This window comes from Photinus pyralis, unplaced genomic scaffold (genome assembly GCF_008802855.1).
Source record: "Photinus pyralis isolate 1611_PpyrPB1 unplaced genomic scaffold, Ppyr1.3 Ppyr1.4_LG6, whole genome shotgun sequence".
NCBI lineage: Eukaryota > Metazoa > Arthropoda > Insecta > Coleoptera > Lampyridae > Photinus > Photinus pyralis.
The window spans coordinates 42900918-42916199 of record NW_022170663.1 but is presented as its reverse complement, the minus strand read 5'-3'; the positions used below and the strand labels follow the sequence as shown (position 1 = coordinate 42916199).

General features: G+C 36.9%; 1 long non-coding RNA gene across 2 annotated transcripts; it reads right to left on the bottom strand.

Moving 5' to 3' along the window:
* Nucleotides 1-3869: 3869 nt before the first annotated feature.
* LOC116173926 lies at nt 3870-5619 on the bottom strand. 2 transcript variants are annotated; one of them, XR_004145993.1, is made up of 3 exons: nt 5390-5500; nt 5222-5324; nt 3870-5168 (listed from the first exon to the last, which is right to left on the bottom strand). It is a non-coding gene; the product is annotated as an uncharacterized LOC116173926 (long non-coding RNA). The 2 variants fall into 2 exon arrangements; XR_004145992.1 differs by having other exon boundaries at nt 5222-5619.
* Nucleotides 5620-15282: the final 9663 nt, after the last annotated feature.

Sequence of the window (15282 nt, the reverse complement as noted above, 5' to 3'; positions counted from 1 at the left end):
ACCAGCTCCAACAAATCGAAAGCAAATGGATCACAGATTCAGTTTTTCACTTTTCCAAAAGGTAAGTAAGTACTGCATTCCAAAATAGTCCAGGCTATGTAATATTAAAAAAAAAAAATTAGTTACTAATTCAACAAGAAATAATAAAGATGTTTTAACTAAAACAGTTGAGCATAAGGAAACAAAAGAGAATATTTTAGCAAACGTTAAAGAGAAGCAAGAAAACAGATTTCGAAAAAATCTTTTTGTTCAATCCTGTCATTGAAAACAAGTGTTTCTTACTTAGATACCAAATGTGAAAGTGTTTGTTTTACCCATTCAAACTATTTCCATAGCAACGGGTGAGCGAAAAGAGTGAGTGAAAAATTTTCACCCACTCATAATACACATACGCTGAACTTTTATTTATTCATAATTCATCACTAATAGATACAAAGCAACAAAATTACTTATAAATATGAAAATTAACATTACAATTGTTAAAAATTGGTTGATTGATACCAGGGACTTGAACTTTTCCACTTCCACTTCTCTTTGATCAAATGTCTTCGCTTTTTTAGGTTGATAACCCTTAGAATTACTTTTTAGAATCGCGAACAAGGTTTTAAACCTAAAACATTTCATATATTACAACCAGTAAATTAATAATGAACTAAAACTTACTTGCTTTCTCAAAAACAAATAGGGTGCATTTAAGCATCGACAATATAGACCATAAAGAAGGGGCAGCGTATTTTTGTATCAATCCATTGAAATAAGCAACCACTACTTCTTCAATTACAACATTTACGTTTCTGTTCTCCATCCACGACCGAAATTTTTCCAACTCCTTGATGTATCTGTCTGGATTTTTTCGGTAATAAATTAAATGTCGCTGCATTCGCTTCTTCCAAAATGTTATCTGGCACAAATACACTATTTTCATCTTCCATTTTCTTGGAAATCTAAACGCGCACACTTTTGCTACAATTATAATTTGTTGACAGATTGTGTCAATTGTTTTACGCAGATCTCATGGGAACCATAACAACGAAAACTACCTACTATGTTTTTTTCAGATGCTTAAAAAATAACTATTACACTGTTTCTTTTTAAATTTTTATTAGTAACAGGATTGAACAAAACGCTATACAGCACTCGTGGAAAACTAAATCACTCACTTGTGTGTCGTTCCACACTCGGCTACGCCTCGTGTGTAATCTCGACACACGCGTGAGTGAAACTTTTAGTTTCTCCACTTGTACTGTAATATACTATTGTACTCATTGAATGGAAAGATAATGTTTCCAAGCATCCTCGATGCACGGGAAAACGACTTTCCCGCATCGCGGTGTTTTTTAGTTTCCGCTGGAGAGAAGGGGTTATGCGCGTTCTTCGGTTGGTAGTACTTATTGAAGTCAACGAACGTCATGTCATGGTTAACTGTCATCTGCTGTAAAATCAATTAAACCGTTGGTTGAGGGTATTTAGTGCGATTAATCGGAAACAGGCGTACACTAAGTTTTAAGTAAATATATAAACAAGAACTTATAACGCAATCAAATTATTTTTCAGAATTGGAACTCAAGAAAAAGTAAAATTTATTGTTAAAACGTCTTAAAATGTGACCAGTGATATTCTGCAACTATTCGCATATGCAGTTTAAGAAAGCACATATTAACACACACAAAGCTTCCAAGGATTTTAAATGTAACGAGTGTATTTACGCAACTCAAGATATTCAGTGCAAACGATGCAATGCCGTGACCAGTAGTAGCACTCATTGCAAAGGCAAAATATGTATTAACCAAAGATGTGGAAGTTTTAAATGTGACCAGTGCATTATTAAAAGTGGGTAGTTACAAAATTATGTTACCAACCAAACATATGATTGTGTTACCAGTGGCGTAACTAAGGTGGGCTACGTACCTTGGCAAACGTAAGTTTTACGCCCCCCCCCCCCCCCCAAAAATTGGCAAAAAGATTTTCTATTGCTACAAATTTTTAGAGAAGTGAAAATATATAGTGTTCACGGCGAAGTCGGCACCATTGCTAACTTTGTTATTATTGGCTACCAAGTTGGTTATATTAGCAAAGATGAAGCGTTTTTTTCTCACGATCGCAACCGTCGAATCAGAAAATTTATTTGGTCCAGGGGAAAACGAATAAAAATAAAAACAGTATTTTGAATTTTGATAAATCAGTTCAGGAAAAATTCAGCGCGGACGCGTGAGGGAGGGAGCGACAATAAAAATAATGAGAAAAGGAAAACTACGCCGCGCCCCTTTCCTGCCCTGCGCCCCTTGGCGCTGCCAAGGCCGCCAAGTCCTTATTTACGCCACTGTGTGTTACCAACTCATGATTAAAAAAAAGCTAATTTACAAAACTTGATTAATTTTGACCTTTTTTTACGCAATTCGTTACAAAAAATATTGTACCTAACTCTTTCGGAAAGAATTTTCCCGCATTCGCACTAAATGCAGCACTCCCTACGGTCGTGCTGCAAACAAAGTGCTCATGCGGGAAAATTAACTTACCGAACTTGTTAGGTAAATAACTATTATTAACATCTAACACGTTGATTTATCATGTCAAAAACCGTGTATTTACATCTTAAAACTGTTTCCAGTTTTTGGCGATTTTCTCGAAGATATTCTATAGGAATAATATTTTTTATTTTTGTTTATTAAAATATAGTCTTCTCGAAAATTTTGTTACCCCGCGCACCTCTGTACGATGAAAAAAAATAGATTTTTCAATCCCTTGAAAAAGAGGTGTTTTTTCAGAAATCGTGAGATCGCAGAAACGGTTCAACCCGGACCCAAAAAAATTATCTCCTATATTTTATCATAAAACAAGCTATGTTTCTTCCAAATTTCAAACCCCTACGATCTTTTTTCGCAAAAATAAGAATAAAAAACCAAAAACACAGTTTTTCCGGTTTTTCTAGGAAAATTGGAGGTTATGTAAAAATAGTGCAGTTGCAAAAGTTTTAATTTCGTTATTCTCTAAAAGTTTTAAATTAAACAGATCAGATCAGAAATAAAAAATGAAGCCGGGATACCCCCATTCCCTGCGGTGCAAAGGACGCATTTTTTTAAAATCGCGTTTTACCATTTACCTACGCAGAACCAGAAAACTTTACATAACTATAAATGACATAATTTCAATTTGATACTATAGTCGCTATTCAGATTGTATTATACTAAGAAAGGAAAAATCACACTGTACAATAACAAATAAGAAAACTCAATTCCGGTGAATTGTTTGTATATAATAAACATGAATTTACTTCATATGTTTATCGCGTCTTAAATGTTTCCCCTCCCCCCTCCTCCGCCTCGTCCGCAATTACTACATTAAAGGTAAAATTTTTACCACTTACACAGAGAGAGTGACGTTTTCAAAGAAACTGGGTGGCGCTCAACCTCATGCTAAGTTACGAGGAAATTGCGAAGATTTTTATGCCCTACCAACCAACAACTGTAAAGCAATTCATGCCATTTAACTTTCACGTCCCTGAGCTAGTTAACTATCTAAATCGTTATCGAAGATTCATAAATTCGATGAAGCAGTAGTCACCGACGACAAGGAAGGATATGAAGTATATTATATGCCCACGTTCGCAAATTCTTTAAAAACTCTTTGTTTGTTATATAAGTAAATCAAATTGTGTTTTAGTTTTAATATCGATATCGAAGTGATGTACCTAAATGAAATCTGCGCCCGTCTTTTAATTTGTGTTATAAATGTAATTGAATTTATTGAACTCATTTTAAGGACCGTTTTATGCTTACTTTATCGTTAACCTGTTAGTCCCTGTAAATATTAATAATTAATTTGCGACGATCTTTCCGGTCTCTCTCGTCCCGTCACATACAAGAAACAAAAAAGGCACGAACAAATATTTAATTACTGGATATTTAATTACTGGACAAAGTACAAATGCGGTATTAAAATGTGCTTGAAACGGAGGGATCGGTCGACGGAGCTTCGGGCGCCACCAGACGATAATCTCGCGCCTGGACGAGGACGGGGGACTGACTCACGGGACGGTTACGGCTGCCACAGGTGCTTCAATCGGAGAAATAGGTTAATCCAAGGCTTCGAAAAGGTACGGTAAAGACTGACGGTAATCTACAACAGAATTACGGACAACAAATTCCCAAAAGCGGGAACGACAAGTAATTAATTATCTAAATGAGGAAAATACAGAGGAAGAAACAAAACCTCCCTTTATAAATCCTAACGGTTAAGATATGTAGTATCTCTCCTCGGAGTAAAAACAGTCGGAAGAACGAATGTACTAATGCAACAAAATCTTCTAACCAACAAGATGGCTCCTCTCGTGCGCTTACCTATTTATTCAATCGTCAATTTGGGAAGGGAATATGTAGGAAAATCCAAATCGGGCGGCGCCGTATCGTTGCGGTAAGCTTAATTTAATTAAAGCTTCTTTAATTAATTGTGCGGCCCACGGAGGTCCTAAAAATCGCCAACCGGTATCTAAATTCTAATTAATTAAGCGCGCTTCGAATAAGACCGGACTCCACGCAATCAGACTAGGTTGGCTGCAACAGATAAGATTAGCTACCGGAATTTATTCTCACTCGGATGGCCGGTTTGAATTCTCCAAATTCAGTAGTTCATTACTACCCATTATTTCCTGGAATTTTGGGTCACTTGCAAAAGGTCTGCGATAATGGAATAAATCGAACGACCTTGCAGCTTTTAATGCTCGTTTTGAAACAGAACGTAGAGAAACTAAAATAAATTATTAACTCATTACCGGATCGGAAATCAACAAATGTTCCTTTTTCCTCCTGCTCTAATCGAAGTCTGAATCGGAGCGATCTTTCGTATGCTGCAGAAATCACTGCAATATCTGGACGGAAACGCTTGCAATCGGCGGAGGACGTCCACGGCGACGGCGGCTAAAACAGAACTTTAGAAGTTATGTCTATTACCTCTAATTTGCATCTTCAATTCCCAGCACAAACACTTATTTGGGTTCAACACTCGTAACGAAGTGATACCGGGCGGTTATATACACGGTGGTCCCAAAACCAGGTGGAAACTAGCTGCTTCGTTACAAATTTGACATAAATAGATATTAAAACACATCACGTAGGTACTTAATTTACGTTATGGGCAGCCCGAGAATCGTTTCTGGAAGAAGGCAGTATCTTCTAAAAATTAAACAGTGCCTAGACGGAATAAAACGGAGGAAACGTGGATTTACCTGAATTCCTAGTAGGTACAGTAAAACCATCGTAACCTTAGGAAATTTGCGCATGCATGTTCGGATTCGTCCGCACTTGATCGGCGTTTCTTACCAGGTTCGGCTGTAATGTACATTCGGAACAGAAAACTACAACCAGAACAGAAGTAGTATTTGCACATTACTCACGGTATTAATGTCAATAAAATTAAGAAAGTTATCGATTATTTATTACTAGTTAATGACACATTACTCAATGACTTTCACTGAGTAATAATCAATAGCGCACTGAGCCTAAAAACGAACTACTTCTTACTGGGAGTGTACAATCCCTTCCCATGCCTTCTATATTAACTGCGCAAAGCATACTTTTTCTAAGGTACAGTGGTTTTACTGTACCTTTATGACCTAGTTTATGACCCTCAAAAGAACAAACAAGTTGTAAATCAGCAGATGCATGATCAAAGGCGCATTTTTGGTAATACAGATCAGTATTTTATTAGCGAATTATTATTATCGATCTCACGAGTAATTTTGGTTGCGTTAAATAATTAATTTTATTTAATTACAATAGAGGGTACGTCTTCATTTTGTAAAACAAATCACAAAGTAAATAATTAAGTTGTTATACTGGTAGCGCAATCTAACGGTAAAGTTATAGCACCTCCGAAAACCATATCGAAATTATTTTCTTAAAAAACTCAAAATAGCCTAGAGCCTGCACATTTACACTATAGCAGAAAGCTTTTAGTGAAAATTTCAAGTCTCTAGCTATTGTAGTTGCTGAGATCTCAGCCGGACAGCCGGCCAGCCAGCCATAACGAATATAATAGCGTATTTTTTTCAAAAATGCGCTAAAAAGTGTCACGTAGAACAAGATCAAAGGGGTAGTATTGTCTTTGCGGAGAACTTAACGGCTACTACCTACTTGTCAAAATAAATATAAGACTGTCACCCTAAGTATTATTGGTCACTGAAAATGACTTCAAAAGATCCAAACAACTACTTTGTACTTAAACACGGAATTTATTTGCTTTAGTTTAAAAATCACTCGGCTTGCCCAAACCAACATGACACTAAAAATGTACTTGTGTGTGACGTATTATTTAAACAAATTACAATATATTCTTATATCTAAAATGAAACTTCGAACCTATAGCTAAGCTTAATCTACCCCTGAACAAATTTAATGTTCGTCAAATAACAAAAGTGAGAATAAGGCACTGCTCTTTAAACTTGGATAATAATTTTGCAGTGCACTTGATTTTTTAACGACTAAATTTTAGATGCGATTAATACACTCCATTAATATTATACGGTGATTGTTTCAAATTCTAACCAATCACATGATTTGTTATCGGATTAAACGCTAGGTAACTTTTTATTATTCCCTAAAATACACTCGATCTTGCTTTTAAATCCGGATAATTTTTAGCGCATTTCCACAAAAATAAAAAAAATGCGCTATTGTGGCCACTTTGTGCGTCCGTCCGTCCGTCCGCTCGTTTTGCGACGCTACTAGTTCTTTATCTTAAGAGCTATTGTTCTACTTTTTTCGCTATTTGGTTCGTTATGGTGTCGAGGCTTGCACCAAGGAAGGAATTTTTTCTGCGTTTATTGCTAAAAAAGTTATTGTAAAAAAACCAACAAGCCGTTTTTTTCATGTTCCATAATTTTACACTTGTAACTATAAGTCGTAATGTATTTCATATGACTCCTAATGTCACGTGACTTTTTCGAGCGCTCCGGCCTGTAAGTATCGTAGGCCTCGTGCAAACGGCAAACCTCACAGCCTTGTGCCAACAAGTGGTTGCCCCGCTTGCTATTTTTTAACTCCATTCCAATCACATTGTTAACTGACAACCATTACTACTCGTATAATATCGACCGTAAGTGTTTAGTATCGCTTGTTTTGTAATTTTTTCTCTATCGAGTGATGTCAAAATCCAATATGGCGTCCATAATAAATGAGGAAGTTGTGATTTACTTGAAACCCATGGTCTCATACACTGGTAACAATTTTATTTTTGCGCCATCATCAGAAAGTCGAGAGAAAATTATGCATTTGTTTTGGTCAGAACTTCACTATTTGTAGAACTACAAGAAATATCGAAAGGGAAAATAAATCATCATAAAATTCTCGATAACTTTGACAATTTTAGCTGAGATCCCGAAGGCACCCTGTAAAGTGTAGATCACGAATAATATGCCTTATAAGTTATAGTTGTACAATTTTCACCACTAGCGAATTTTTAGCGCATTTCCACAAAAATAAAAAAAATGCGCTATTGTGGTCACTTTCTCCGTCCGTCCGTCCTTCCGCTCGTTCTATGAGACGCTACTAGTTCTTTATCTTATGAGCCGTTCCATGATTTTCCACTTTTGCCGTTTATTAACCATCCTAGAGATCATTTATAATTTTGTACTGTTGTCTGTCGTCTGTCTGTTGGTCTGTCCGTCTGTTCCTTTGCCTGTCTGTCCCTCTATCTGTCCGTGTGAACGATAATTTTGTTTAGAAATGTCCGATCGCTTTTACATCTCCGTTAGTTATGAACTGAATTGCATTAAATTCAATATGGGGCATGGGCATAGCCTTAGCCATATAATACGCAATGCCAAAAGTTGAGTCGAATCGATTCAAAATTCACAGTGCCCTTTTCGCATCTCGACCATTTATAAACCGAATTGCAAACTTTTTTTACTTATAAAAGTATTTGAATGAAATTTGATACATAGGCACTTGAAATAAAGGAAAATCAAACGCCAATTTCAAAATTTGGTTTTGCGCATGCGCAGTGCCAACTTTTTTATTTATGGAAGAATTTAAACAAAATTTGATACATAGGCACTTGGGATAAAGGAAAATCAAACGCCAATTTCAAAATTTGGTTTTGCGCATGCGCAGTGCCAACTTTTTTATTTATGGAAGAATTTAAATGAAATTTGATACATAGGCATTTGGAATAAAGGAAAATCTAACGCCAGTTTCAAAATTTGGTTTTGCGCATGCGCAGTGTCAACTTTTTTATTTATGGAAGCATTTAAATGAAATTTGATACATAGGTGCTTGGAATAAAGGAAAATCTAACATTAGTTTCAAAAGCATCGAAATGAAATTCTTCTTATAAACTGAAATTGAAATAGCATGTCAAAAATGGATTGCTCATGTGCAACGCTATCTTTCATATTTGTGGCCGGATTTTTACGATTTTAACAGAAGTTGCATCTTACAAATAGGAAATGAATGCAAGTGGAAATGCGCTTTATGTAAATCGTTTACGATTACTTTTTAACTTGTTTTATTTTTAATTCACTCAAATTTTGTTGCTTTCTGGAAAAAACTCTCGATCAAAAGCACATGATAAAATCATACTTTTGATCTCTAGTCTTTTCCGTTGCAACAAAACTTTCGTGTAAAATAAAATTTTCCGATTAAAAAGCTCTTGTGTATTTACCCCTGAATAAAAAATGAAAGAAAAAAAGTGACGTATCAACTTTGAAACGTCAATTCACGATGATAAAGCTGAATGACCTAACCTCACTTCCTTTCTTCGTTAAACTATAACTCTGCATGTTTTAACTGTAATGTACTTATGTGTGTTTTCGAGATTATTCTTAAACTTTTTGTAAGAATTTAAAAAGTCATAACGACGTACGAAAACTTGTAACACTTGTAACACTAACCTCTATTACTTAAATTTGTGTAAAATTCAACGAAACCTGTACGAAAGTATGCACCACCTTTCCGTTTACTAATCTGTAAGGCAGATGTGAACCAATTTTGAACATGATGTGGTTTAAAATTTGGAAGTTCTTGGCCGGAGGACAGAAAAATAGTAAGATTCCAAAATGGGAGTGGTAATCGAAAATGTACAAAATTAGCTTTTTGCACATCGAAGCAATGCAATGCAAATAGGTATGTTAAGCCGGCCATACACGGTCCAACGCCGTCGTACGATCTTGTCGAATTCGACTAAGTTGTACGATTTTTGATTGTGTATGGGCACATCCGACTAAGTTGGTTGGATGAGAATGAATATCAAACTTGTCTGAGTGCTGCAGTACAATCGAGTTGTATGCGACGCAGTTGGACGAAATTGGATCGTGTATGCGCGCTTACAATCAAGTCGGTCAGACAGAATCCGTGTACACAGCGAAATTAAAAACCTTTATTATTATCATATTAAGTTAATCTTAATATTCTTAATGCAGTCAGTTAGAGTATAAATAGAAGGTTAGTGCTGTTGAGTACAGTGTGAACGATCTTTTAAAAAAAATCACATCCAACTCTATCGTACGACGTTGTTGGATCGTGTATGGTTGTATTCAGTTTTCACGATTTTCGTACGACAATTCCATCCGACATTGTTGTACAACGGCGTTGGACCGTGTATGGCCGGCTTTATAAACATGTACAGCCTCGGACAAAGAAAGCGTATACAATGGTCCATTCACCTTAATTGAAAAAATGAGTTATTCCCTTCCCATAGTGGAAAATACAGAGATGTCTAATTTCTTTTGCATAATAATTTTTAAGCACACCATTTAGAGGTGCACCAACCTGGGGTAGGAATAGGATAAATCACATGCATTACTTTCTGCAAAAATGAATAACTAGTTCCCCAATGAACACTACAAGAGATATCCCCATACAAAAACCATAAATTATAAAAACCCCACTGAGGTGCTCAAAAGAAAGGGCTATCACTTCACTCTCAGTAATAAATTTCCTCTTTTCATTCGCTTCGTGAAATTTCCTGTCCATATCTAGCTTTTGGTATAGACCACTTACAGACAGCCGGTCAATGATTTCGTTCACGCTGTCAGTAAAATAATAATGATGTACGTTGGCAAATACGACCCACCTGACGGGCGACACTTTCGTATCTATAAAGTAATTAGGTGTAGGTAACCTCAACTCCAGTTGAAAAATTTCCAAATTGTTCATTGATATGGGCATACAAAAATTTCCAAATTTAGCAAATTTTGTAAATAACTCACGGAGATCGATGTTGTTTAAATGATAACAATAGCATCCGCGAAATCTTTTTGCTCTTTCCGATATTGTCTTTTCGGTTTCTTTACTCATAAATAGTAACCACTCATATCCCGTTTCCTCGGTCAAAAGCAGATCGTAACTGGAGTTCAGTAGATCGAACCAGTTGTCAATTGGCAATTCTTTTGGTGGGTTAATCAGCACTTGTGTTAAATTGGAAATGTACGCTGTTTGTATGTGTATGGCATAAATAATGTAACTCATAATCAAAAATTTTAACATTGAAGATTCTGGAATGCGATTTATATTACCACAGACCGTGATACTCCAAGCTTGTAAAGCGATTTTAGTAAAATCTTTCTCTCTATTCAAAAAGTACCAAGCCAAGGTAAATGATACAAATGCTACAATAATTAATCAAGTGGCGAAATATCCTGTGTTGGTGGAACTAGAAATACCACAGTCTCCCATGAAAACACACGGCTCAGAGTGTAATCAGTAGTCATAGGCACCGATAAATATGTTAATCGAGATGCAATATAGTCACGGAACATCTCGGGTATACGATAATTCTCTACTCTCATTCGTATGTTTAAAACTTCAGATGTAATATTCACAGTAAACAACTTTGGGTCGTATCTACTGGGCGGGTCGGGCGGCCTAAGAATGAATGCGGGACATCCGTTATAGTTTCTAATTGGCTTGGGCATTGTGTTTGTAAGCGGTCCAGCACAGTTTTGAATTTGAAATACTGTCGCAATTTTTGCACAATAATTACCTACCCCATGTGGATCTGCTGTAACTATAAGCGACTTTTCTGCACTGCTCCAATCAATTACTAAAACAGCAACGTTAACTGTATCAATTCGCCACGTGTTATTAATGATTTCTGTAGCAAACGTTTCGTTGTCGGTTAGCATCAAATATTTTCCATGTATAGCGCGTCGCGCTCTTTCACTAGGAAAGTCCTGTCTAAAATATCTGAAATTTGTGAACATTGACTTGTTGGCTGTAAGACCAACTACAAAGTTGTAGAAAGGGAAATAATTAGTGGGTCTAAATGAATTAGTGCTGTTAATAATGATTTTTGGATTCTCTAGATCAAATAGCATATAATCCGGGATTTCGTCGTTAAAAACCAAGTACAAGGGTTGTTTTCCAAAAAACGTTTCAATTACATTCTTCATACATACTCGCACTGTCGATTCACTAATTCTCGATGGAAAATTTTGAATGAGCGGTAGGAAACTTGAAAAAACTGCGGACCAAAAGACACACTTCTTCATTATCACCACTCGATACGATTATAAACTTTTTTCGTATTGATTATTACTACGGTATCTTGAAGTAAAGACCAACATACTACATAGCATGTATATGAAATATAGAGCATGTCCTTACCACATTGATTATTATATATGCACCGTGGAACCACCTACTGTAAGATCACTAAAAAATCAAGTTTATTTGAAAATGTCCATGAGGTGACTATCTTCACAATCTCACAAGAATCACTCGTATAAACAATTCCATTATTACTACAGAGAAACACATTTCTATGCTTACTGTCGCATGCTGTGGATTTCACTCAAATAAGTGGATTAGAAAAGTACAAGGTTTTAGAAAACACCGTGAACTTTGAACCTAGTTCTTATATTGATTCTATCGTTTTATGAATTATTACTTGAAAATGGCGTTGCTATGGCAAACTAAAGGTACTCATATCAACCAACCAACCTTGGTCATAAAACCAGTACTGTAGTTGTGGAGAAACAAGCTACACATGGTTAGTAATTTTCCAGGGTATCTTTTTTACCTCAAGTCTCTTTCTCTATTATTACTGTCGCATGTTGGGTGCTTACATCGAATTAGTAGTCTACCTAGAAAATTAAAGAGTACGTCTTGAATAAATCGTGTTGGTATATAATTGCGCTAAAAAGTGGACTTTCACGTATTGATTCTAAACAGATATGGCATTGCTTTCATTTCAAAATTAATCACCGCATATAATTCATAATTTTGAGAAGCAAACAAAAATTGCAAAAACGTCTGTTGAACCGTGTATAAATGTACTGAACCGGGGGCAAAGTGCACATTGATCCAAATGGAATGCTCATGTAACTCGCAAAGTAATAATTTAGAATTTATTTATTTTCGGTATAGGTACATGCATAATGGTCCAACGAAGTCGAGTGACTTTTCTTTTGGTATACCATGGCCTATACTATTTGTATTTATTTGTATTAGATAAAAATCCTCATGTTAAATTTTTCTATTTTATACCCAGAATTACATCAGGTGTTAATTAAAATGTCTTAATGAATTTTTTGGGATTGTGGCTGAATCCGGAGGTCGGGTGTTCGAACCTGGGTTGAGTTGAATTTTTCATCTGTGGCAGAGATGGGAATTACCTTAGACCAGTTTCGAGCATTCTACCGGCTACTCCGAATTAGGTTTTCCTGCAGTTTTCCTAATTCGTAAGGTAAATACCGGAGTAGTATAGAACAACTTAAGACCTTCTGCAGAGGCACCTCTAGATAGCATTTTGCGGGTCACTCTGTAATTGGGCGCATGCCTGTTGAGGGCCCAGACCAAGAGAGGGATAATAAAATAAAAAATTTCTCCAATTAAAAAAATTTACGTTGAGCTTCCGTCGTGGGGCTTCCCCTAGAAAAATTATAATTAATTCTTTTATTATTAGTAGTTTTATTACCTGTACCACAGCTGTCTATAATTACAAGGCATGCTGAGAAGTTTGGCAACGTTGTCCGAAAGTCAATCGGAGGGGCGATGAAAGTTTTAATGGTATCTTGTTGCTGTTGAAAAATTGCATTTTTCCTCTGTCCTGTGTTTCGCCTTGGTGGTTTTAATACAGTTTTTTAGCGCATTTTTGCAAATTTATTTGTAAAAAGTAGCTTTTAATCTCACTTTGGCTGGCTGGCTGGCTGGCTGGCTGGATGGCTGGCTGGCTGGCTGGCTGGCTGGCAGCAAATGTGGGCGCGTAGAAGAACTCTTGTAGAAAGGCAACGGGTGTACGTGTATCTACAGGGCCGTGAAATTTGTCAACCTTAGGGACATGGCTACATGATGTGGGTTTGGCGACATCTGGGCGTCATCCTCGAGCGTAGTATACTAACGTGAAGGTTTTTCAGTTTTTTCCTATCTTCTACTACAGTTTTGGTCCGATTCTTTTGAAATTGGTGTCGTCGAAAAGATGTTGTAAACGCGCACAACTCCTGCGTGGCGGAATTTTGTTTTTTGTCATAGGGGCGAAATTAACGACCTTTTGCGAGGCGCGCGCGCGCGTCTTCGAGAAGTAGTCAGGCGCCTTTTACCTTCCGTTGCGAACTCACGCGGTTTAACGTTTCGTGAATCTCGAATCGCTGTCTCTCTTTCTCGTGTCGCCAATAGAAGTGAATTGCGAATGAACGGGACGTCGGAAGTGGGTACCGTAAAAGAGAATGTGGTAGCCCGCGACACGATCTCACTGATGGTGGAGTCAAATCTTCAACCGCGAATTGCGGGTGAACGGGACGTCGGAAGGGGGTACCGTCAAAGGAAATGTGGTAGCCCCCGACACGATTTTCCTGATGGTGGAGTCAAATCTTCAAACGCGAATTGCTGGTGAACGGGACGTCGGAAGGGGGTACCGTCAAAGGAAATGTGGTAGCCCCCGACACGATCTTACTGATGGTGGAGTCAAATCTTTAAAAGCGAATTGCGGGTGCACGAGGAAAGTGGGAAGCGGTTAGTGAATGTAGTAGCCTTCGACAAGATCTGTTATTGATGATTGAGTCGAAAGTGGCTAATAGAATACTGATCTGCCACACAAAAATGCGCTGAAGTCCCTTCGATCTCAAACGAGGACTTTGATAATTTTTTTTTTATACTTAGGCAGCTTACAATTGTACATATATTTTATTTATTTACAAAAATGGATAATAACATTTTTATTTGACTTTAAAATTCGGAACGCTGTAAATTGGTAACTGCATCATAATGCGTTTTCCATCGAGATCTCCGAAATTGGTGAACTTCTGTCGAAAGAAGTCGAGGTGAAGCACACCCTTGGGCACTTAATTTCAGCAAAAGGGCGGTAAGGTCGTTGTGCATCTGCGAGGTTTTATCAACTTTCAGGTGTGAATGCTGACTGTAAACTGGTCGCTACTCCAGTGGATGTAGGTACGAAGCTTTTAAAGAGGGGATCCCCGTAGACTTCAAATTCCCGTACCGTGAACTCCTGGGAATAAGTCAGAAGGTTTCTTCAGAAAATCGACTTGACATGTCCGTGCTTGCTAGAATACCTACTACTTGGGGTTATTTCGGCACAACCAGGCGACCACGTAGTGTGGAGGTCATATTTGAACTTGTACAGGGTGTCATTATTCATGGTTACAGGCCATATCTATGGAAGCGTTAATGGCACAGCTTCGGGAAACAACTTTTTTTAACAAAAGGGGCCAAGAGAAATCGCTGGAAATTATTTTCAAGTTTCTAGCTTTGCCGCTAGAGGGCGCACGATTCATGGTTAAGTAGAAAAATGACTTATTTCCTAAAATATACCCAACAAAATGCTCATAGCTCATAAAATATGAGGAGTGGGGGAAGGGGAACATCACTTTAAGGAATTGAATGTAACTTCGGATTAGGTTAACAGATTTTCACATCATAGGTCTTGTTGGAAAGAGCTCTCTATGTAGAAGGTTTTACTTGAATATAGTCTTTTTAGTAAATGTAATGAGTTATAGAGGGCGTAATGTGACATTAACATAAACTTTGCAGGATTATTTTAAATTTCAAATGGACGGATATAATTATTATATGATATTATCAAATAAGATGAAAAAATGAGAATATCAGTGAAAACCGCATTTTGATATCTGTTTCCTAAGCAGAGATATGTCGAAAATACGAACATTCACAAAGTTTAATTGCAATATTTATATCGGGCGATCAAAAATGATTGGCTGTCGAGTCGCCTTTGGAAGTTCAAGTTAAATACGATTTCCCATGTAAACAAAAATTCCAAAGGCGACTAAACCGCCAATCATTTTTGATCGCATTGTACCTATTCATCCCAGTTTGA